We start from the raw sequence: 27,589 nt of genomic DNA, 5'->3' as shown, positions 1-27,589 counted from the left end.
CTTCCAAAGTTTTCAAGACTCAACATTACAGACTTTGCTTATCGTGTCGAAATCATATAAGATTAAGTTTAAATTTGGTCAAAAATTCCCGGGTCATCACAGTACCTACCCGTTAAAGAAATTTCGTCCCGAAATTTGAGTGAGGTGGTCATGGTTAACAATAAAAATGTTTTCATGACGAATATGAGTTGATAAATTGAGTTTTATCATCATTGAGTAATATGGATAAAAAAATAATTCGATTATTCGAAGAGTACGAATGAAGCTATTACCAAAGAATGAAATAGGAAAGTAAAGATTTATCTTAACTTTTGACAGAGTCAGGGTTGAATTCCGGAATTCAAGGGATTTAAAGAAAATCTTCGAAATCTAAAAGATTTGATTCTTCGACAAATAAGGAAATTAAGATCTCTATAATTAAATACGGTGATCTGCCTCGATTACTCTGTCTGATGTTCCCATTATAAATTAAACTCTTCCGTTCCATTACCTCACTATTCCTATACTTTCTTTCTTAATTCATACATCCAAAAGATCGTGAAAATGCTTAATCCAGTTCTGATTCTTGTCCTTATCCTTACTATCACAACAATCATTCTCCTTTTCCAACTTCCACCGGAGGAATCTGTTTTCTTCTACTTCGCCCTTGGGGTTATAGTGTTTTTAATTCTCCCGTGTCTTTATGTTGCGATAAACATTGATATACACGGTTTGTAGTTTATGAGTTGTTATCGGGCTTTATATCTTCCCTTATACTTCGAAGTCCTTGCTCATGTTTTCTATAATCATTGTCATCCCCAGTTAATACTCCCTCCTATTTGCTGCGATTTATACTACAATTTCTATTTCAGAGCTTTGTCCCTTCATTTCTTTTTCTTACGATTGGGCATCTCTTGTAATGGTCCAGAATTCGCAGATATAAGTTTCAGAATGAACATTGTTAATGTCCTAAGAAAGAAATGGTAATAGTACAATTTGACTTGTCAAATTACCAGAATTCAAGAAAAGAATAAACTATCAAGAAAAATAGGTTCTTGATATGTTTATAAATTAGACAGAACGTAAGAGTTGTGTAACATGGCACATGATGACGTTATGATCTGTGAATCATCAAGTTCCATTAGAAACTCAGCATGAATTACTGTAATATAATCACGTTGATCAAGTGTCATTATATTATACTAACTCCTGCATCAGTTCCCAACATTACTTCAATAACATTCATATTTTAAGCTCGAAAGTTTATAGAATATAGAAACTAACAGTTTCTATATGATGTAACGCTAATATCATGAAGAGATTAATGTTTTTAGATAAGAATAGTTATGAAAATATCTTCAGAAATATGGAGGATATTTATAATGAAAGATACGATGATATCTTGGAATTTCTAATATCGATGGATGATGAAGAATATTTATCCGTAAGGGTTTAGATTCGAAAGCAAGGTATTCGCTAAAGATTTCATCAGAAACAGAATCATTTGGATTCTTTAAAGTCAAACTTATTCTTTGTGACTTGTCCATAGCTTCCTTCATAGTTTCGCATAATCCGCTTTTCGGTACTAAATTTTTTATTGAATGTTTCCAATATAATGATACACAGGAAGCACGAGGAGGTATATAATTTTGGACGAGAATATTTATGAAAATATCCTCAGAAATATCGAAGATATTGATGATGATATTTTGGAATTTTTAAGTTCGATGGTTGATGGAGAAAGATTTTTCCGTAAGATTTTAACATGACTTCGGAGCAAGATATTCTCTAAAGATTTCAACGGATTTAGAATTATCTGAATTCTTTGAATATAGGGTATGGTCCTTGTATTTGTCCTTGGTCTCCTTCATGGTTAACTCTATCCGTTTTCTAGTTCCAACGTTTCTGAGCTTTTCCAACATATTATTCTTTATCATCAAACTTCTGACGACTAAGGTCGTTTATGGTTGCCTACAGTTTCTGCTGCTTCATTCAGCTTTTTCAAAGTTCAATATATTGATTCGTAAGCTGGGTGCCTTTTCAAAATTTCAGAATGAAAGATCATAATTCTAAGAGATAAATGTTATATGGATACATATAACTGTTGATGTAGATATGCTGTGAGTTTTCAAAGTAATGATAGCTGATTCCCGGTAGTTGGTATGGTAGTATTCGTTACAAGATGCGGATGAGTATATGATAGGGTTTCAATGAATAAATATAATGATTTATCAGAGAGATTTAAACCAAGAAGCAACGAGGTTGCTGGTACGTCTGCTGGTAATATGGTAAAATATGAAAGGTTCCCCGGTAACAATAAAAGAGCACGTATATATATCAAGGTTATAATAAGGTTGTTTCGAACGAAAAGTCGAAGTTGACTTGTTGGAGCTGTGACAAAATTGGCTAATTTGGAAAGAGATTGCAAAGTTATTTTCGATAATAATAATGCTAAAGGAATTAGCACAGCTACGCATTAAACGTTTACTAAATTTTCGAGAGTTTTCAGGTGCATAACAATATGCATCGATCTTTTCTTCCATAGGTAATGTGCAGTTGGTTCATCCTCTCGATTGAGGTATTTTCAAGAATCTTGAAAGGTTTGAACGCGGATTGTAATCGTCAAGATACAAATGAGGTTTAAGATGAAATCAAGTGGCAAACTTGAAGAGTTGTTTAGTTTCATATGTTATAATCAATATTTTAATTCATTTTAAATTGTCCCATCTTGATAGTCCACAGTCGATAGTCCACAGTAACAGTCCAATAATTCATATATAGTTTAATATATAATATTCGAATTAATTAATACGTATCGTGACCCGTATACATCTCAGACTCGATCACAACTCAAAGTATATATATTATTTGAGAATCAACCTCAACCCTGTATAGAGAACTCGATCATTACTACATATAGAGTGTCTATGGTGATTCTAAATAATATATATAGATGTGTCGATATGATATGTCAAAACCTTGTATACGTGTCCCGATATTTAAAGTGCGTAAAAATAAATAACAGAAATTTAAATGACGATAAATAAAGTGCGTAAAGTAAATAACCGAAATTAAATGACGATAAATAAAATTGCGAGAATGTAAATTGCGATAATTAAATTGCGATAAATAAAATGTAATCAGTTAGCTAGAAACAATTAGCTAGGAACAGTTAGCGTGGATTCTTAACAAAATTTCTCATAGTTAATTTGTTTGTTTCTAACAAATTTTATTTTGTCAAATGTTTTCTTCATTATGCCACTTGTTGGATTCTGATAAATCAAAATCCAAATATGAAATTGGATGAATATGGTTATTTTGTGGTGAACGGATTTGTATATCGGTGGATGTAAGTAGGATAGTAACTGTAGTGACCCGAACTTTTCCATGTTTATATATATTAATTGAGATTGATATTTACATGATTAAATGTTTCCAACATATTAAGCAATCAAACTTGTTAAGACTTGATTAATTGAAATATGTTTCATATAGACAATTGACCACCCAAGTTGACCGGTGATTCACGAACGTTAAAACTTGTAAAAACTATATGATGACATATATATGGATATATATATAGTTAACATGATACTATGATAAGTAAACATATCATTAAGTATATTAACAATGAACTACATATGTAAAAACAAGACTACTAACTTAATGATTTTTAAACGAGACATATATGTAACGATTATCGTTGTAAAGACATTTAATGTATATATATCATATTAAGAGATATTCATACATGATAATATTATGATAATATAATAATTTAAAATCTCATTTGATATTATAAACATTGGGTTAACAACATTTAACAAGATCGTTAACCTAAAGGTTTCAAAACAACACTTACATGTAACGACTAACGATGACTTAACGACTCAGTTAAAATGTATATACATGTAGTGTTTTAATATGTATTTATACACTTTTGAAAGACTTCAATACACTTATCAAAATACTTCTACTTAACAAAAATGCTTACAATTACATCCTCGTTCAGTTTCATCAACAATTCTACTCGTATGCACCGGTATTCGTACTCGTACAATACACAGCTTTTAGATGTATGTACTATTAGTATATACACTCCAATGATCAGCTCTTAGCAGCCCATGTGAGTCACCTAACACATGTGGGAACCATCATTTGGCAACTAGCATGAAATATCTCATAAAATTACAAAAATATGAGTAATCATTCATGACTTATTTACATGAAAACAAAATTACATATCCTTTATATCTAATCTATACACCAACGACCAAAAACACCTACAAACACTTTCATTCTTCAATTTTATTCATCTAATTCATCTCTCTCAAGTTCTATCTTCAAGTTCTAAGTGTTCTTCATAAATTCTACAAGTTCTAGTTACATAAAATCAAGAATACTTTCAAGTTTGCTAGGTCACTTCCAATATTGTAAGGTGATCATCCAACCTCAATAAATCTTTGTTTCTTACAGTAGGTTATCATTCTAATACAGTAATAATCATATTCAAACTTTGGTTCAATTTCTATAACTATAACAATCTTATTTCAAGTGATGATCTTACTTGAACTTATTTTCGTGTCATGATTCTGCTTCAAGAACTTCGAGCCATCCAAGGATCCGTTGAAGCTAGATCCATTTTTCTCTTTTCCAGTAGGTTTATCCAAGGAACTTAAGGTAGTAATGATGTTCATAACATCATTCGATTCATACATATAAAGCTATCTTATTCGAAGGTTTAAACTTGTAATCACTAGAACATAGTTTAGTTAATTCTAAACTTGTTCGCAAACAAAAGTTAATCCTTCTAACTTGACTTTTAAAATCAACTAAAAACATGTTATATATCTATATGATATGCTAACTTAATGATTTAAAACCTGGAAACACGAAAAATACCGTAAAACTGGATTTACGCCGTCGTAGTAACACCGCGGGCTGTTTTGGGTTAGTTAATTAAAAACTATGATAAACTTTGATTTAAAAGTTGTTATTCTAAGAAAATTATTTTTATTATAAACATGAAACTATATCCAAAAATTATGGTTAAACTCAAAGTGGAAGTATGTTTTCTAAAATGGTCATCTAGACGTCGTTCTTTCGACTGAAATGACTACCTTTACAAAAACGACTTGTAACTTATTTTTCTGACTATAAACCTATACTTTTTCTGTTTAGATTCATAAAATAGAGTTCAATATGAAACCATAGCAATTTGATTCACTCAAAACGGATTTAAAATGAAGAAGTTATGGGTAAAACAAGATTGGATAATTTTTCTCATTTTAGCTACGTGAAAATTGGTAACAAATCTATTTCAACCATAACTTAATCAACTTGTATTGTATATTATGTAATCTTGAGATACCATAGACACGTATACAATGTTTCGACCTATCATGTCGACACATCTATATATATTTCGGAACAACCATAGACACTCTATATGTGAATGTTGGAGTTAGCTATACAGGGTTGAGGTTGATTCCAAAATATATATAGTTTGAGTTGTGATCAATACTGAGATACGTATACACTGGGTCGTGGATTGATTCAAGATAATATTTATCGATTTATTTCTGTACATCTAACTGTGGACAACTAGTTGCAGGTTACTAACGAGGACAGCTGACTTAATAAACTTAAAACATCAAAATATATTAAAAGTGTTGTAAATATATTTTGAACATACTTTGATATATATGTATATATTGTTATAGGTTCGTGAATCAACCAGTGGCCAAGTCTTACTTCCCGACGAAGTAAAAATATGTGAAAATGAGTTATAGTCCCACTTTTAAAATCTAATATTTTTGGGATGAGAATACATGCAGGTTTTATAAATGATTTACAAAATAGACACAAGTACGTGAAACTACATTCTATGGTTGAATTATCGAAATCGAATATGCCCCTTTTTATTAAGTCTGGTAATCTAAGAATTAGGGAACAGACACCCTAATTGACGCGAATCCTAAAGATAGATCTATTGGGCCTAACAAACCCCATCCAAAGTACCAGATGCTTTAGTACTTCGAAATTTATATCATATCCGAAGGGTGTCCCGGAATGATGGGGATATTCTTATATATGCATCTTGTTAATGTCGGTTACCAGGTGTTCACCATATGAATGATTTTTATCTCTATGTATGGGATGTGTATTGAAATATGAAATCTTGTGGTCTATTGTTACGATTTGATATATATAGGTTAAACCTATAACTCACCAACATTTTTTGTTGACGTTTAAAGCATGTTTATTCTCAGGTGAATACTAAGAGCTTCCGCTATTGCATACTAAAATAAGGACAAGATTTGGAGTCCATGTTTGTATGATATTGTGTAAAAACTGCATTTAAGAAAATGATTTCGATGTAACATATTTGTATTGTAAACCATTATGTAATGGTCGTGTGTAAACAGGATATTTTAGATTATCATTATTTGATAATCTATGTAAAGCTTTTTAAACCTTTATTTATGAAATAAAGGTTATGGTTTGTTTTAAAAATGAATGCAGTCTTTGAAAAACGTCTCATATAGAGGTCAAAACCTCGCAACGAAATCAATTAATATGGAACGTTTTTAATCAATAAGAACGGAACATTTTAGTATATGACTGTTGAAACAGATTTGAAGAATGTACAGTGTATCTTATTAATGTGAAATCTAAATATTCCTCGGGTATTACCTACCCGTTAAAATATTTTCACCATTAATTGTTTGTACAAAAGAATTTTTGAATTACAATCTTTATGAAAATATACTTACATACATATTCTCTTCAAATGTAATCATGAATTTAATGAGTTAATATGATATTAAACTCATCAGATTTATGGCTAGAACTAGAGTACAAAATCTCTAAAACTTTAGAGATTACATAATTGCCATGAAGAACGAAGATAATTGATGTAGAACGATACGTAGAAAGATGATTATACTCGAGGTACAGAATGAGATGTTGAGACATTGATTGTTGATGGTACTGGTGCTGTTACTGATGGTACTGTTGGTGCCGGTGATGTTGCTGAAGCTGGTACATTTTGCACCATATCCTCCGAATTGATTTTTCGATCGCGAAGTTCGTTGACTTATTACTCTAGGATGATTGTCGGTCGGAACGAGCGGATGAATAAGGTTCAGAATTGTGGATAGAATATAATCTTGTCGAGTTGTCCTGGAAATGAGACTAAAAATGGTGTCTCGAACAGGTTCGCCGGTAAACGCTTCAGGTTCTTTGTCAAGAGGTGAATTCGGTTGGTGGAAGGGATCGCCTTCTTCGCGTCTCCATTATTTAAGTTGACTACGAACTCATCAAATGAATTGGGGATGACTGATTGGTTGATTCATTCCGGTGACGCTGATAGGTGGAACTCCATATCAGAATAGCTGTTGGAATCCGAGGAATTCAAACTGGTTGAGGGATTCATCTCGTACGATTGGAAGAAGGATTTTCGATAAGAAATAGATTATAGAATGTAGATTAGTACCCTACAATACATAATTTACATATGCATATAAAATACTAAAATCCCATAAGTTATGGAGGAATCCAAAGAAAATGTCAGGAAAAGTTTACAATAACAGATACGCTAAGATATGAATTAGCAGATATGCTAAGATATGAATTTTTGTCCATACACTAATTATGCAATTAATACAATAAGATTTGTCTAGACTAAGGATGATAAGCAAGTGATTCTCTAAGAATGATAAGCAGGTAATTTTCAACACGAAAAGATAAGCAAAACTTTTGTCATGCAGATACGGTCAAAGTCCAGACTCACTAATGCATCCTAACGACTTATCAGTTAGACACACTATTGCAGACCTGGTTCGCTAAGACCACCGCTCTGATACCAACTGAAAGGACCCATCCTAATCCATCCGGACAAAGTCCATATCGATTATAAACGATTCACAACAGTTGATTACATCGCGAGGTACTTGACCTCTATATGATACATTTTACAAACATTTCATTCGTTTTTAAAAGACAAAATTTCATTTACATCGACAGTTGATAGACATGCATACCATTTCATAATATATCCAAATATAATTGACTTAATAATAATCTTGATGAACTCAACGACTCGAATGCAACGTCTTTTGAAATATGTCATGAATGACTCCAAGTAATATCTTTTAAATGATCAAATGCACAGCGGAAGATTTCTTTCGTACCTGAGAATAAACATGCTTTCAAGTGTCAACCAAAAGGTTGGTGAGTTCATTAGTTTAGCATAAATAATCATTTCATAATTTTAATAGACCACAAGATTTCATATTTCTATTTCTCATAAACTTACGTCCCATGCATAGAGACAAAATATCATTCATATGGATTGAACACCTGGTAACCGACATTCACAATATACATATAAGAATATCCCCATCATTCCGGGATCTTCCTTCGGACATGATATAAATTTCGAAGTACTAAAGCATCCGGTACTTTGGATGGGGCTTGTTGGGCCCGATAGATCTATCTTTAGAGTTCGCGTTAATTAGGGTGTCTGTTCCCTAATTCTTAGATTACAAGACTTAATAAAAAGGGTCATATTCGATTTCGATAATTCAACCATATAATGTAGTTTTGATTACTTGTGTCTATTTCGTAAAACAGTTATAAAAATTGTGCATGTATTCTCAGCCCAAAATTATAAAGGGTAAAAAGATAAATGAAAACTCACCTAATGTATTTTGTAATAAAAATACATATGACTGTATTGAACAATTGCAGGGTTGGCCTCGGATTCACGAACCTATATCATTGGTATATATTAAGACGTATAATAATGTTTAAACAAATAGTTTATATGTAATATTAATAAATTAATTAATTTTATTTCTTATATATATTTTAAATAACTACTTAATATATATATATATATATATATATATATATATATATATATATATATATATATATATATATATATATATATATATATATATATATATAATTTAATTAATATTAAATAAATATATCCTTAAAAAAATTTAGTATTTAGTATTACTATTGATATGGTATATGTAATAAATATAGTTATTCATATAAAAAGGTATTTATTTGTTATAATAAAAATAATATAGTAATGATAATAATAATCTTAATAATAATTTTAATAAAAATGATAAAAATTATAATTTTTCTAACAATGATAATAATAATATTAATGATGCTAAATCTAATAATCATATCAATACTATAGTTAATTTTAATATTTATGATAATTCTATCATTCTAATAATAATAATAACAATAATAATAATAATAATAATAATAATAATAATAATAATAATAATAATAATAATAATAATAATAATAATAATAACAATAACAATAATAATAAAAATAATAAGAATAAAAATAATAATACAGATTTTATACCAAATAAAAAGGGAAATAGATGGGTGTGGCGTCCATAAACAGATCGAGAAGGCACAGCACATCACAAATCAAACCATGGTTCCTGGGTCTTCGATTCTTCAATCGATCAACTGATAAATCGATCAATCAACAATAACAGATCATCTATTCATCATCATCATCATTAAATCGTCACCATCTGCCCTAATCGTCATCATTATCGAATCGGCAGAAAATCGAAGCAGAAGTTTGGTATTCGATTTGTGTCTGTTCAATTTAGAAAGCAAAAATTAAACACCACGGCATGAAGCAACAGGTATGGCATCAAATCATTATCAATTGATCATGAAATCGTCGAACAATCGATCAAGTAGGTAATTAGGGTTCCCTTTATTTATTTAATTATGTGAATATATATATATATAAATATATAAATATATACATATATATCCTCTATTGATTGAGAACGAATAGTAATGAATGAAAACGAAATGGCTATTTGATAACAGAAGTTATAAGTCGAGTGGTAACAATACCTGTTAGCAAAATTTGTGATGTTGGTGTTTCGTGGTATTAGATAGAAGCAGAAAGGTGTAATAGCAGTGACAGCTAACAACAAGAATTTAATCATCGTCATTTGTTTGTTGTAACAGGGAAACAGAAGGAATACAGGAAGAGAGTAATAGGTTGTAGCAGTTAAATGGGTTGGGTTTGATTTTTGATATTATTTGAGCAAAAGGTATAGCCGGATACTGATGAGGTTACGATATTGAACTGATTAGTTGTCGATGTATAGATGATGAAGTATTTAAGATTGATGGTGTTTATTAGTGGTGGTTTGTGGTAGTTGAAACGGAAAACAAACTTAACAGAATAAGCATACAGTTATGGTGATCCATTGGAGGTTTGTACAGAAACAGTTATGTATGGCAGCTGCTACAGCAGCTTGTAGTGTTTGTTGATGGGTCTTATTTCAATCATAACAGAAGCACAGTAATAGAAACAGATAGCAGGAAACAGAATTGGATAACAGTTTAATTCGATTTCTTTTCTTTCATTATTCCTCCACTTATTTACTTATTTAATTTTATTATTATCATTATTGAGACAGAAACGAATAGCACAACATCATATGTATAAGATTTTGGGTTGCAGATGTGTTCTAGGGTGGTGATTCGAATGGCAAAACAGTAGCTGCAGCCCTTGTTCAAGACAGAAACATAGCAGCAGCAATATTATCATTAATGGTGGTGATCAAGTGAGTTTCTATAGATACAATTGGTTATTTGGTTTATGTTTATGGTTTGATGACACATATATGTATATATATATATATATATATATATATATATATATATATATATATATATATATATATATATATATATATATATATATATATATATATATATCTGCATATAGACATGAATTATTGTTATTGTTGTTTGGGCAGGATAAGAAGAAGAAGATGTGTCACGAGTGATGATAATTGGGTCATCTCTCAAGTGGAAACAAAAATCGAATGATAGCACAGAAGAAGACATGCAGTTGTATTTGATCATGGTTGCAGGTAGCAAGGTGGTTTATGCAACTTGTTCGTGTAAGAAGAAAGGAGGAGGAATAAGAATGGTGAGGTGTTATATGCCTTATTTTCGATATCTGCACTTGTATGTATGTTATATGTAAATAAAGTAAATAGGTTGATAGGTCAGTTTAATAGAAAAGAGAAAAAGATAGTGACAAGTGGGTTGTAATAAGTCAAGTTAAGAATTCATTGAGGATTTGTGTTTTGGACGCTTATGATAATGGATTGTGATGATCTCACATAATTGGTTTATGGGTTGGTGAAAAGTGGTTGGAGTAGGCAGGAAAATCACGAGCAAAAGGAGAAAAAAGGTTTTAGATCTAAACATACAACAAATTGTGTATCATTATTTGATTTTTATATACATATTATATTTAGTATTAATAATAATTAACTAAATAGATTAATAATAATAATACTATTAATATATACTATTAATAATAGTAAAAATAAATACTAATAATAATAATAAAATATACAATATTAATAATGATAATGTCAATAATAATAGCAATAACTATATTAATAATAATAAAACTAACATTAATAATAAATTATAAAAACTATAATAATAGTTATAACAATGATAATAATAATTTTATTAATGATAATATTATTTATTTTTAACTGTTCAATATAATATTTATATCTAATAATATCACTAATATTAATCATAATAATTAAAATTACAATTTTACTACTGGTATAATAATAATAATGATGTTAATAATTATGACAATATTATTAGTAATTATAATAATTCAAATGTATCGAATCCCATATAATGGGTTTTAATAATATTATTAATGTTGAATATAAATATATAACAACTATACTGGTAACTATATTTAATATGATATCCAATATTATATTGTATGATAACATTTATTTAATATTTATATATTATAACTAATTATAAATTATATATATATATATATATATATATATATATATATATATATATATATATATATATATATTGTATATATTTATTTTAATAGTAACCTAATTATTTTATTTAACATTTTACATTCTTAGTTCCAATTAATTTAAGTGTATTTTATTAATTTAATTTATTATATATATACACTTTCATTTATATTTATATATATTTACTTTCATACATATAAGTATACATGTTTAATTTTATACAATTGTTAGTGAATCGTCGGGCATACGTCAAAAGGCAAATGCATCCCTCTAACTGTTCCAAAGTTTTCAAGACTCAACATTACAGACTTTGCTTATCGTGTCGAAATCATATAAGATTAAGTTTAAATTTGGTCAAAAATTCCCGGATCATCACACTAAAAGCTCAGAGTGCATACTCTAATTTTATGGACCATTCCTTCGGATTTGATCCTACGGTTTTCTCAAGAATGCGTTTTAAAGCTCGGTTGGTATTTTCAACTTGTCCACTTGTTTGTGGATGATATGCGGTGGAGATTTTATGAGTTACTCCATATCTTTTGAGAACTTTCTCAAGTTGATTATTACAAAAATGAGTTCCCCGATCACTTATTAAAGCTTTCGGTGTTCCAAACCTAGCAAAAAGACGTTTTAAAAAATTGACTACAACTCGTGCATCGTTAGTTGGGAGAGCTTGTGTGCTTCCGCCCATTTAGATACATAATCAATGGCTACGAGAATGTAGAGATTATTATGAGATTTTGGAAATGGACCCATAAAGTCAATACCCCAAATGTCAAATACTTCACATACTTGAATGACATTTTGTGGCATTTCATCACGTTAACTTATTTTTCCGGCCCTTTGACAAGCATCACAGGATTTGCAAAGAAGGTGTGCGTCTTTGTAAATTGTAGGCCAATAGAATCCAGCATCATAAACTTTTCTTGCTGTGAGTTGAGGCCCATAATGCCCTCCTGTTGGTCCTGTGTGACAATGGTTTAAAATTTTACTAGCTTCATCTCCGAATACACATCGGCGTATTATTCCATCGGGACAACTTTAAACAAATGTGGATCTTCCCAGAAATAGTGTTTTATATCACTAAAGAATTTCTTTCGCTTTTGGTACGATAATCCTTTTTCAAGGAATCCACATACTAAGTAGTTTGCATAGTCTGCAAACCATGAAATTTCATTATAATCTATCTTCAATAGATATTCATCAGGAAAGTTGTCTTGTATGGCTGATTCATTTAGAACTTCTAATTCGGGATTTTCAAGACGAGAAAGATGATCAGCGGTGAGATTTTCTGCTCCCTTTTTATCTCGGATTTCAATATCGAACTCTTGTAAGAGTAAGATCTAACGAATTAATCGTAGTTTGGCCTCTTGTTTCAAAAATAGGTATCTAAGAGCAGAATGGTCGGTATAGACAACCGTTTTTGCTAGAACGAGATATGATCGAAATTTGTCAAAAGCAAAGACAATAGCAAGGAGTTCTTTTTCAGTAATTGTATAATTCGTTTGTGCTCCTTGTAACGTCTTACTAGCATAATAAATTAGTTGAAATCGTTTTTCAATCATTTGTCCTAAAACGGCTCCCATTACAAAATCACTTGCATCGCACATAAGTTCAAATGGTAGATTCCAATTTGGAGTTATCATGATCGGCGCATTAGTGAGTTTCTCTTTAAGAATATTAAAAAATTTGATGCATTCATCTGAAAAGATGAATGGAGCATCCTTTTCTAGGAGTTTATTCATAGGAGTGGCAATTTTAGAAAAATGGTTTATGAAACGTCGGTAAAAACCGGCATGCCCTAGAAAACTCCTAACTCCTCTAACATTGGTGGGATGTGGAAGTTTAGAAATTTGCATCTACTTTAGCTCTATCCACTTCAATTCCTTCCTTTGAAATTTTATGTCCAAGAACGATGCCTTCTTTAACCATGAAATGGCATTTCTCCCAATTAAGAACTAGATTTGATTGTTCACATCTAATAAGCATTCCTTCAAGATTAACTAAACATGATTCAAAAGTATCACCGAAGACTGAAAAGTCATCCATGAAAACTTCCATGCATTCTTCTATCATGTCGTGAAAAATCGCCATCATGCACCATTGAAAGGTTGCAGGGGTTGCAAAGTCCAAATGGCATGCGTTTGTAAGCAAAAGTACCATAAGGGCACGTGAATGTGGTTTTCTCTTGATCCTCGGGTGTTATTGGAATTTGAAAATATCCGGAAAAACCATCAAGAAAACAATAGTAACTATTTTCGGCTAATCTTTCCAACATTTGATCAATAAAAGGTAAGGGAAAGTGATCTTTTCTGGTGGCGTCATTTAATTCTCTATAATCAATACAAACACGCCATCCTGTTACAGTCCTAGTAAGAATAAGCTCATTTTTCTCATTTGTAATGACAGTCATGCCACCTTTTTAGGCACGCATTGAACTAGGCTTACCCATGGACTATCAGCAATTAGATAAATTAAACCTGCATCTAGCAGTTTAATAATTTCTTTCTTAACAACATCTTGCATATTAGGATTTAGTCTTCGTTGGCGTTGCACATACGTTTTATGACCTTCTTTCATAAGGATTTTATGTGTGCAATACGAAGGACTTATTCCTTTAATATCATGAATCTTCCATGCAATGGCTGATTTATGAGCTTTTAGCACAGAAATGAGTTGAGATTTTTCATTTTCAGTAAGAAAAGACGATATTATTACAGGTAATTCAGATTCACCATGTAAATAAGCGTATTCCAAATGGTTTGAAAGTGGCTTTAACTCTAATGTCGGAGGTTCTTCTATCGATGATTTATATCGATATCTGTCTTCTTCTTTTAGCATTTGAATTTCTTCTATTGTTGGTTCATATCCATTAGCCATAAGTGTAGCTAACATTTCAGTTTCATCAATTGGTTCAGTACCTTCTCCTAAAGAACATTCTCCTGTTCCTTGTAATTCTAGAAATTCTTCTAACAATTCTGCATGTGAATCTATAGTTTGAATATAATAGCATGTATCATCTGTAGATTGCGGTTGTTGTATTGCTCTATCAACTGAAAAGGTAACACTCTCGTCCTCTATACTTAGGGTTAGTTTCTTACCAAACACGTCTATCATTGTTTTAGCCGTGTTTAAGAATGGTCTTCCTAATATGAGAGGAACTTGAGAATCTTCTTCCATGTCCAGAACAACAAAATCTACTGGAAATACTACAGTACCAACTTTAACTAGCATGTTCTCCATTATCCCTCTAGGATATTTTATTGATCTATCGGCTAGCTGTATACTTATTCTTTTTGGTTTCAATTCTCCAAGGTCTAGTTTAGCGTATAGTGAATACGGCATTAGATTTATACTAGCACCTAAGTCTGCCAATGCTTCTATTGAACTTAGACTACCCAGAAAACATGGAATTGTGAAACTTTCTGGATCTGATAATTTTTCTGGTATCTTATTCAACAACACTGCAGAACAGTTAGCATTCATAGTAACAGCTGAGAGCTCTTCCATTTTCTTTCTATTTGTGATCAGATCTTTCAAAAATTTAGCATCTCTAGGCATTCCTGAAATCACATCAATAAAAGGAAGATTTACATTTATCTGTTTAAACATATCCAAGAATTTGGATTGCTCGGCTTCAAGTCTCTCTTTTCTCATTTTACTCGGGTAAGAAAGTGGTGGTTGGTATGGTTTAACATAAGGTTTAGCCTTAACTGTGTTATCTTCATTAACCTTTTCAACTACCGATTCTGTTTCCTTATCTTGATCAGATTGTGGTTCTTGTAGAGTAGGAATAGCTTCCTCAGAAATTACAGGTATTTCAGGTGGTTTAAGTGTAATACCACTTCTTGTGGTAATGGCTTTAGCTGTTTCATTCCCGGAGTTAGCATTTGTATCACTAGGTAGACTTTCCGGTTTTCTTTCACCTATTAACCTTGCTAGGTTGCTCACTTCTTGTTCCAGATTTTGAATAGAAGCTTGTTGATTTCTAAATGCTTGAGCATTTTGTTCATTGGTTTGTTTCTGAGATGTGAAAAACTGCGTTTGAGATTCAACTAGCTTCGTCATCATATCTTCTAAATTTGGCTTTTTATCATCGGTTCGTGGTGGTTTGTTTTGAAAATTAGGTCTTTGCTGGTTGTAAGTATTATTGGATACTTGTTGATTACTAGGACCTTGTTGGTTGTTGTATGGAACATTTCGATTATAATTTTGGTTTTGATTGTAGATCGGCCTTGGCGGTTGATAATTATTCTGATAATTATTTCCAGGCTTTTGGTTTATGTATGAAACATTCTCTCTTTGTTCCATTGTTAGTTCAATACTGAGACAATCTTTTGTCAAATGTGGTCCTCCACACTGCTCACAACTAATTCGTATTGAGTGGATATCCTTAGTCATCTTTTCCATTCGTCTCTCGACAGCATCTATCTTTGCGGAAATGGAATCTAAGTCATGGCTAGAATCGGCTCTAGCTGCTTTAGATGATCTAACGATATCTTTTTCTTGGTGCCACTCATGTGAGTGGGAAGCAGTGTTATCAATAATTTTATAAGCATCAGTTTCTGTTTTTTTCATAATGGAACCACCAGCTGCTATGTCTATGTCTTTCCTTGTAGTGATGTCGCATCCTTGGTAGAATATTTGTACTATTTGACAGGTGTCTAAACCATGTTGCGGACATCCTCTCAATAATTTTCCAAATCTTGTCCATGCTTCATATAGAGTTTCATTTGGTTTCTGTGTGAACGTAACAATTTCTCCTTGAAGTCTTACGGCTTTAGATGCCAGAAAGAATTGTTTAAGAAATTTTTCAACTAAAACGTCCCATGTATCAATCGCCCCTTCAGGTAACGATTCTAACCAATCTTTGGCTTCTCCCTTTAAAGTCCAGGGAAATAACATGAGATATATCTGTTCATCTTCAACTTCTCTTATTTTAAATAGAGTGCAGATCCTATTAAAGGTACGAAGATGTTCATTTGGATCTTCCTTCGGCGCACCACTAAATTGGCATTGATTAGTCACCATATGTAGAATTTGTCCTTTGATTTCATAATCTGGCGCATTAATGTCAGGTTGAGTAATTGCGTGACCTTGTCCAGTGCGTTTAGCTCTCATTCGGTCTTCCATACTTAGAGGTTCCAGATTCTCCATGATTGAATTTGTTGAATCTGAATCACTAGAGGATTCTGATTTAATGGTTTGTTCCTCAACAATCTCTGTTTGAATGATTGGTGGTTTCGGAGGAAAGATTAGTGGTTCAGGATCTATGAATTGTCCCTGAATATTCTCCGGATTCTCAATTGTGAGGTCGGGTTCAAAAAATGGATTATCGAAAATTTGAATTGGAGTATTTGGTCGACTGGATGACGATTCTAAAGAAAAATCAACGGCGACAATATTTGCTAGATGTCTTGATCGAGTTACAGGTGGTGAACGTACAAAAGGTGGTGAACGTTTTGCTCGGTGCATTCACTGAATATCCTATTAGTTTTTAAAAAGAAAGAAAAATTATATAAGTTATCCAATTAATAGACTTTTCTGATTTTGCCCACGTTTCGAATAGCCAAAAGATGCAGCAGAGGGGCAGGATTCGTTTGGTCTCAATATAATTGAGTACTGTTTGGCTCCAATAACCCGGTCCACGTACAAATCCAACTATTACTACGAACCAGAAAATTTTGATGTCTATCAATTTAACCACTTAAAACAATTTTTCGTTTGAAATTTAAAGAAATATTAGATAAGAAATAGAGAAAATTCTAAGTCCTAAAAACTAGAATGGCGAGAAATAAGAAAGAAAAAGAGCGCGTCGAAAAACGTCGAAAAATAAAAAGGTGAAAAATAATAGGCGTCGAAAAATAAAAATAAGAAAGTAGCGCGTCTAAACTTAAAAAGGCACTAAAAACTAAAAATTAAAAGTTGCGTCTAAAAATATTAAAGCTTAAAAGAAATACTATATCCCAAATGGCAATAACTTAAAAAGGAACTAAAAACTAAAAACGATGTCGCAAAATTCTAAAGCACCTAGATCTTAGTCTAAAGAAAAAGCACTTAAGGAATTTTACGGCAAAGCCTAAAATTTTAGAAATAAAAATAAATATGGCAAATACTATATTTAAAACTAAGTACGAACGATAAAAAAAAATACAAATTATGCTAAAACAAATAAAAAGATACAAAATATAAAAATAAACTTAAAGTTTATAAAATTATAATTTTTATAAAAATATTATTTTTATATAAAACTATTAATTTTATATATTTTAATAAAACTTAATATAACTTAAAAATACAAATTAAATAAAAACTAAAACTAATTAATTTAAAATTAAAACCTAATTAATATTAATATTAATATAATTAAACCCTAATTTTGCATTAAATGAGTACCAGGTTTGACCTGTCAGAGGACCTCCGCGAGTGTGGTATGGTCCAGTTCAAACTCTCCGCGAGTCGCGGAGGGTTCAATTTCAGCTCAGAAGGGTTCGATTTCTATAGGTTCAGTTTTTTTTTTTATGTTTTGTTTTTTAATTTTCTGTTTAAAAAAAATGTTTTATAATATAACTAAAACTTATTTTTTAAATAAAAATCACTTATGAGTATTTTATAACTAAAAATACCTTTTTTTTAAAAGACTTAAAGATATATATATATTTTTTATGTTTTTATATTTTTGATATTTAAAACTTATGTAAATATATTTCTACAAAAATAACGTAAAAACTACTTTTTTTATAATAATAGCGTCTCGCTTCGGCGTTAAGTGTTGTTCCCCGGCAGCGGCGCCAAAAATACTTGATGTGTGCGAGGCGTACTAGGAAATAGTGTATATTTTACTAGGAAAAACTATTAAATACGATACAATTTTACATAAGATATTTATTTATTTATAGAATGGATATACCTAAACCTTGCTACAACACTTATAGGCAGTGTACCTAATCGTACAGTAGTGTAGTTTTTAGTAAGTCCGGTTCGTTCCACATGGAAATCTTTTAAACAAAGCTTAACGCTATATTAGTTTTAATTTATAAAAATACAAATATATATATATAAGTAATATTATTATTAAAAGGGGGGGTTTTTACCGTTTAATGACCGGTTTGTCGATTTTTAAAACTTTAGTCGCAGTTAAAACCTAATGTAAAAATATTAAATAATAAATAAAAGACTTAATTTAAAGCGTAAAATAAATAACGATAATGAAATTGCGATAAATAAAATTGAAATAAAATAAACTTGCGATAATTAAAGAGTACGATAATTAAAAGTGCAATTAAATATGACAATAAATGAATTATATATGAAATAAAAGAATTATGCTTATTTAAACTTCCGTAATCATGATGTTTGACGTGTTGATTTTAGTTTATTCCCATGAGTTAATTGTTCTTTGTCGTGGATTATTCAATATGTCCGTCTGGTTTTTGTCCATAACAGTCCTTCGGTCATAAATTTAAAGTGCGAGTGTCCTCGTCAAATTATCCTTATACCCGAAGTCAAATATTCCAACTAATTGGGGACTTAAACTGTAACAAGGTCTTAATACTTTATTTAATAATTACACCAGGATATCGACTGCGTGTAATCCAAGGTTTTAATACTTTGTTATCAATTATGCCAAGTGTCCTTGTACATAATTTCACCCCTGTTTTAATAATTCCATAGACTATTAATCCATTCCCGTGTCCGGTTAAATGAATGATTATTCGTACATATAAATATCCCGCCCATCGTGTCCGATCGAGTGTATATGGTTATTTATAGGGACGTCCAATTGTAAATCTTTATATTAAAATTAACAAACTATCATTTAGTTAAACAAATATAAAGCCCATTAATAGCCCATAGTTTAATTTCCACAAGTGTCGTTCTTTTGTCCAAACCCCAATTATGGTACAAAGCCCAATTACCCAATTTTAATATTTTTAGTCAAACATCACGATTACTTCGGCATTAAATAAGCATAATAATAACTTAGCTACGAGACATTAATGAAAATAACATAAACATAACTTACAGTGGGTGTTATTAGCGTAGTGGTACACGGACATAGTTTCGACTTACAAAACCTTAAAACATTCGACTAATCGATCCTTATTATTATCACTAACTTAAAATTAAAATTACCAATTGAGATTACGATTTGGAGTGATACTTGATACATAAAAATGGGGAAAGAAAAATATATATAAAATATAAAAGGTGTATCAAAACCGTCGAATTGCATGGGCTTTTATAGAATTCTATGCTCCGCGAGTGCGGTTGATTTTACTCTTCAGAGCTCCGCGAGTGCGGAGCCCACAATTTCAGCTCACCAAACCAGGATCCTAAGCTGCCGACGGTTTTTATAATATAATATAATATATATATTAATTTAAAGAATTAATTATATATTATATTATACTCATGTGCATAGTTGACTTGTAATTTTTAGTCCGTTGCGTCGAGCGTTGATAGTTGACTCGGGTCCCGGTTCCGGATTTTCGAACGTTCTTGCGTACAATTTAATATCTTGTATTTTGCGTTTCGAATCTTGTACTCTTGTAATTTTGAGACGTTTCTCATCAATAATTGGAACCTCTTTGATTGTACTTTGTACTTTTGAGCTTTTTGGTCGTTTGCGTCTTCAATTCGTCGAATCTGTCTTTTGTCTTCACCTTTTATTATTTAAACGAATATCACTTGTAAATAGAACAATTGCAACTAAAAGCTTGTCTTTCTTGAGGGATAATGCTATGAAATATATGTTCGTTTTTAGCATTATCACCATCCAAGGATCCTTTGAAGCTAGATCCATTTTTCTCATTTCCAGTAGCTTTATCAAGAAAACTTGAGGTAGTAATGATGTTCATAACATCATTCGATTCATACATATAAAGCTATCTTATTCGAAGGTTTAAACTTGTAATCACTAGAACATAGTTTAGTTAATTCTAAACTTGTTCTCAAAAAAAAGTTAATCCTTCTAACTTAACTTTTAAAATCAACTGAACACATGTTCTATATCTATATGATATGCTAACTTAATGATTTAAAACCTGAAAACACGAAGAACACTGTAAAACCAGACATACGCCGTCGTAGTAACACCGCGGGCTGTTTTGGGTTAGTTAATTAAAAACTATGATAAACTTTAATTTAAAAGTTGTTCTTCTGGAAAAATGATTTTTCTTATGAACATGAAACTATATCCAAAAATCATGGTTAAACTCAAAGTGGAAGTATGTTTTCTAAAATGGTCATCTAGACGTCGTTCTTTCGACTGAAATGACTACCTTTACAAAAATGACTTGTAACTTATATTTCTGACTATAAACCTATACTTTTTCTGTTTAGATTTATAAAATAAAGTTCAATATGAAACCATAGCAATTTGATTCACTTAAAACAGATTTAAAATGAAGAAGTTATGGGTAAAAAAGATTGGATAATTTTTCTTGTTGTAGCAACGTGAAAATTGGTAACAAATCTATATTAATCATATCCTAGCTAACTTATATTGTATTATACATGTATTCTAATATATTATGTAATCTTGGGATACCATAGACACGTATGCAAATGTTTTGACATATCATATCGACCCATGTGTATATATTATTTGGAACAACCATAGACACTCTATATGCAGTAATGAGGGAGTTAGCTATACATGGTTGAGGTTGATTCCGAAAATATATATACATTGAGTTGTGATCTAGCCTGAGACGTGTATACACTGGGTCGTGGATTGATTCAAGATAATATATATCAATTTTTTTTGTACATCTAACGTTGGACAACTAGTTGTAGGTTACTAACGAGGACAGCTGACTTAATAAACTTAAAACATCAAAATGTATTAAAAGTGTTGTAAATATATTTTGAATATACTTTGATATATATGTACATATTTGTTATAGGTTCGTGAATCGACCAGTGGCCAAGTCTTACTTCCCGACGAAGTAAAAATCTGTGAAAGTGAGTTATAGTCCCACTTTTAAAATCTAATATTTTTGAGATGAGAATACATGCAGGTTTTATAAATGATTTACAAAATAGACACAAGTACTCGAAACTACATTATATGGTTGAATTATCGAAATCGAATATGCCCATTTTTATTAAGTCTGGTAATCTAAGAATTAGGGAACAGACACCCTAATTGACGCGAATCCTAAAGATAGATCTATTGGGCCTAACAAACCCCATCCAAAGTACCGGATGCTTTAGTACTTCGAAATTTATATCATATCCGAAGGGTGTCCCGGAATGATGGGGATATTCTTATATATGCATCTTGTTAATGTCGGTTACCAGGTGTTCACCATATGAATAAATTTTATCTCTATGTATGGGATGTATATTGAAATATGAAATCTTGTGGTCTATTATTATGATTTGATAATATATAGGTTAAACCTATAAGTCACCAACATTTTTGTTGACGTTTTAAGAATGTTTATTCTCAGGTGATTATTAAGAGCTTCCGCTATTGCATACTAAAATAAGGACAAGATTTGGAGTCCATGCTTGTATGATATTATGTAAAAACTGCATTCAAGAAACTTATTTTTGATGTAATATATTCTTATTGTAAACCATTATGTAATGATCGTGTGTAAACGGTATATTTTAGATTATCATTATTTGATAATCTACGTAATGCTTTTTAAACCGTTATAGATAAAATAAAGGTTATGGTTGTTTTAAAAATGAATGCAGTCTTTGAAAAACGTCTCATATAGAGGTCAAAACCTCGTGACGAAATCAATTAATATGGAACGTTTATAATCAATATGAACGGGACATTTCAATGGACAGCCACTTCCGGCAGTCACCACAGTAGACAACCATCACCGCAAGCCAACCAGATCCGAAATACGAAAATTTGGTAAACCAAAATGATACAAACACGGACCTGAAGGGCTGGAGGTGGTTGATGGCGAGAGTGAGGCATGTCTAACGGAGGTAGACAGAGAGGGATGAGAAAGTTAGTATGAATTTTATTGCTCCACGTAAGACCATATCTAACGTTCTGTCAGTTTTCCAAGGTCAGATTAGGTGGCGAAACTAACGGAAACTGACGGCCATTAACTGGGCGTCAGTTTCCGTTAGTTGAAAGCGTTAGTTAGGACTTTGACGAAAAAAACGTTAGATTTGCTGTTCGAATATTTTGTGTCCCCCCAACGGCTATAGAGCCGTTTACCCATTATTTTTTTAAAATTTTTACACACAACATTTAAATTTTTACTCTCAAATTTTACACAATCAAACCTATTTCCACAATTCTCAAATCAAAAAAATGGCCAACCATTGCTACATCAACCTCGACGTTCATCACGATGGTGAACTTTCCGACAACCGAAACTATTGGTACGACGGGCAAACTAAATCGTTCAACGATCTAGACGTCGCCGGTTGGGATGTAGAACGCGTAATAAGTTTTATACGCGATAGGGTTGATTTCGAAGCCGCCGACGTTTGGTATTGTGACGAGGTCACGAATTTGTTCAAGGCGTTTTGTTCCGATGCCGTGTGGGAACGGATGGTCGGAATAGCAAAACTGAAGAACAAACGTATCACGTTGTACTGCGTAACGTGTGGAGCCTTCCGGCAGGGAACGGTCGAGATGATGATACGTCTTCGCATGATTCGGGATCTCCTACTCGCTATGAACGTTAAATTTTTTTTATATTAGTTAGGAATTAATAAGTAATTTTAGGAGTAATTTTAGGATTTAATAAGTAATTTTAAGACTTTAAGTTTTTTAACTTTTAATTTTAGGTTTTTAATTGTAATCGTTTTAGGACTTTTTTTTATAAATTTGTAATCGTGATTAGGACTTTTTTTAATAATTTTGTAATCGTGTTTAGGATTTTTAATTGTTAGTTTTTTTTATAGTTTTTTTATATAAAATGTGTTACAAATAAAATAAAATTTAAAAAATAATAAACTGGTGGACCTACTGAAAACTGACACAAAAAACTGACCCTGACTGTTAGAAAAGGTCAAAAACTGACTCTGCTGACTCACAGCCACTTTGCGCTTTTTGGGCAAAAAGCGCAAAAACTGCCTCTGACATAAGCGTGACCAGCAGAAATGGTATAAGTAGAGTTAAAGATTGGAAGTGTGTGGAAGAGAGAGGAATGTATATCTAAATTTATATTTATATTATTATTAATTATTTATTTTAAAAAAGTACAAATACTAATTATGGACTCTAATAGCTAGGGGTGTTCAAAACCGGATATCCGAAAATTCGGATAGTTGATTTGGTCATCCGAAATCCGAATCCGAAATTTCGGATATCCGATTTTCGGATATCCGAAATTTCGGATTCGGATATCGGATTATCCGAATATCCGAACTTTCAATTTCAACTTTTGATCAAACAAATACTATGAGATTGTACCATTGTTTTAAATGGAAAAGAACATGATTTCAAATAAGAAAATAAGAAATGAAATCTGAATTAATGAACACCATATATTACAAGAGATGAATTAATGCAGTAGGCTGGAAAGAAAATAAGAAACGATGGACTAACAACTAAATAGCAGGTACCAATTACGAGCAGGTATCGAAATTTAAAAAATTAAATCTGAATCTTATTCAATCCCAAAACCGATTGAGCTGAGATTTGGGTATCAATTACGATAGGTCGGTAACAGTAGCAAGTACTACCGTCGCCTTTTGAAGTTGAAACGAGATTTGGGTTTGTGAATTGGTGAAGTGGAAATGAGATTTGGGTTCTGTAAAATCGTGAATTAGAGATGTGTACACAGTCACCTTATGCAACCCAAAGGCCCATTGCCCTTAGAGTTATAAAATAATAGATAAATCTATAAAAAATTATTTAATTTTTGATGTATATATTTTCGGATATTCGGATATCCGAATATCCGAAAATTTTAAAAAGTGTTATCCGAAACCCGAATCTGAAAATTCGGATATTCGATTTTTCGGATATTTTCTGTAGAGACCCGAACTAATCCTTCCGGACGTAGTCTTCAACAGTTGGTCCCATTGCGATGATCGACTCCAAATAATATCTTTAACATGAGCAAATGCACAGCGGAAGACTTAATTCGTACCTGAGAATAACATGCTTTAAAAAGTCAACATAAAGTTGGTGAGATATATAGGTTTGATGCTAGCAGCGTTATAACTATAGACCACAAGATTTCATATATAAATATATAATACACTCGCAAGTGTATAAAAAGCATTCCAAGCAGTGGGCACCCGGTAACTAGCCTTAACAAGAGTGTGTACCCCTGAGTTATAATAATATGTGCACCGAATCAAGTGCGTTCCGTTAACCTCGAAGTACTAAACACCCGTTCTTCTAGTTTAGTAGTGACTAGAACAACATCTGGGTGGGGGTGTAAAACCCGATAGATCTATCTTTAGGATTCGCGCCTACCAGTTCATAAACCAATAGTTAAAGTTACCAAGCTAGGGGATTTTTGATTCAAACCCATGTAGAACGTAATTTTAGTCACTTGTGTCTATAACGTAAATCATTTATAAAAAAAAAAAGCGCATGTATTCTCAGCCCAAAAATATTTAGATTTTAAAAGGGACTATATACTCACCATACTGTATTTTGTAGTAAAAATACATATAACACCATTGATCAATTATAAGGTTGGCCTTGGATTCACGAACCTATATCATTTGTATATCTATTAAAACATATAATCGTAATCAAACAAATTATATTTTATTATTGGTGATATAATTTTTCTATATGATTAACTTATATATCTTTCATTATTAATTGTATTCATTTTCATATATAAAAGTATTAGTATTGTTAAATTATATATGTTAAATATATTTTTATATATATCATTCTTTTGTGAAACAATAATTGTAATAATAATTGTAATAATACAGAAATAATATTTGTAATAATAAAATGATAATATTGATAATACTTAATATTACTAATAAAGATAATAATATTAATAATCTTATTAATGATAAGTATAATGATATTAGTACTATAAAATATTAGAATTGATAGTAAATCTTATAATAATGATAATAATAATACTAAAAGAAGTTGTACCTCAAAAGTATTTAAAAAAATGCCACTAGCAAGGTTTGAACCCACGACCTCCAGTTTACAACTAAACACCCTTGAACATCACTCCGTTTCAGTTTTTGTGATATAATATGAACCCGTTTATTTTTAATCTAATCTTTTCGGCCCAAATATGTACTCGGCTCAATTTACTATTGTAAACTTCTCGGTCCACATATATAAGAAAACAAACTAACACGGCCCCATCTAACGATTCGTAAAGATTTATTCAATTAAAAATTGGGATCTTTTGTGAGCTTTAGAATTAAATATGTCATCCCATTAAATCTCCTGGCTATGTAACCGTCCCTCATGTGCACATCCCCTTTTATAATACGTTTTTATATATATTTATATATAAACAAGGGTTAAGTGAAAAGTGGATGTCGGCCACCATTTGCTGTTTGTTATCCATTATGTAACAAGTACCATAAATACATATTTAATCTCCAAGTGGTCAAATATATATATACTCTTAAACTGTGAACTTAACATACCCTTTATCTTACAATCCCATTTGTTCCTAATCATTGTGCCATTCGCCAAATTGATATAAATAATGAGAGTGTATGTAGGCTGGGTCGAGAGAAAAGTATGGTGATAATATTAAGTACTCGACAGAATAATGAAAGGAAAATACAGCAGTAGCGGAAGTTGTTATGGGTTCGAGGGTGGTATTCGCATTTGGTTTAAAACAGGAACGTGTAACAAATAGTGGTGGTTCTTGATCAACTAAAGGTGGTGGGTTGTAATGGTTGTGATTCGTGGGTTTGTTTAACAGTCATAGAAACCGAATAGCAGAAGAAAAATAACGATGATAATAATGTTTTAGTGGGTTTCGATATTGGGTTGTTTCATGATCAAAAAGGTGGTGGTGACGGGGTTTCTAGGAAGAAGAATATAGGCGGAGAAAAGAGAGGAAGTGTTTCGTAGGGTGGAGTGTGGTGGTTTGTTGTGGTGGGCGATGGTGGTTGAAAATAGTGGAAGGAGGAGAAGGGTTATCAAAGAAGAAGGTGGTGCTTTGGTGATTTTGATGATGGTGTTTTGTTTGTTGATCGAATTATAACAGGCAATAAGAGTAACGGTGGCGGTTTGGTGCTGGAGAACAACAGAAATAGAATAGCGGTTGCAATAGTAACACAACAACAGTGTGTTTGGTTGTTGATGGTTGTCTCGGTTCAAAAACAAGAACAGGTTTTAACATGGTGTAAGGATAGTGTTTGTGATTGTGGGTTTGGTGACTTTTGGTCACGAAATAAAGGTAGTAGCGAGCAGTAATATAATTCACAGGTTGTAGCCGGATGAAACCAAGTTAGCACCAGTTTTGTTCGATGGTTATGGTGGTGATATGGGTCGAACAAAACAGATATCTAATTAGTAATCGTTTAAGAGTTTATGAGTGATGTTTGTTGTTAAGTTTCTTCCATAGTAGCAAGAAAATAAGGATTTGATTCAAATAGGAAACAAGTAGAGGTGAGTTTATGGTGGTTAAGCAAAGTGAGTTCATAACACAGACAAAGTGATTGATTTTTATAGCAAGGAAAGGTGTAATCTGTTTAATTACTCATACAGGTAAAAAAAAAAAATTAAATAAATAAAAGAAATGAAAAGTAATAGCAATAGCCAAC

The 27,589-nt window shown here is 31.5% G+C and overlaps 1 non-coding gene across 1 annotated transcript; it reads left to right on the top strand.

Moving 5' to 3' along the window:
* Window positions 1-16,544: 16,544 nt before the first annotated feature.
* Window positions 16,545-16,651, top strand: LOC139869813 (small nucleolar RNA R71). The gene has a single exon (XR_011766391.1). It is a non-coding gene; the product is annotated as a small nucleolar RNA R71 (small nucleolar RNA).
* The last annotated feature ends 10,938 nt before the right edge of the window (window positions 16,652-27,589 follow it).

This window comes from Rutidosis leptorrhynchoides, chromosome 9 (assembly GCF_046630445.1).
Source record: "Rutidosis leptorrhynchoides isolate AG116_Rl617_1_P2 chromosome 9, CSIRO_AGI_Rlap_v1, whole genome shotgun sequence".
Lineage (NCBI taxonomy): Eukaryota > Viridiplantae > Streptophyta > Magnoliopsida > Asterales > Asteraceae > Rutidosis > Rutidosis leptorrhynchoides.
Note: the sequence above shows the minus strand (reverse complement) of the source record. Positions and strands in the feature narration are given on the sequence as shown.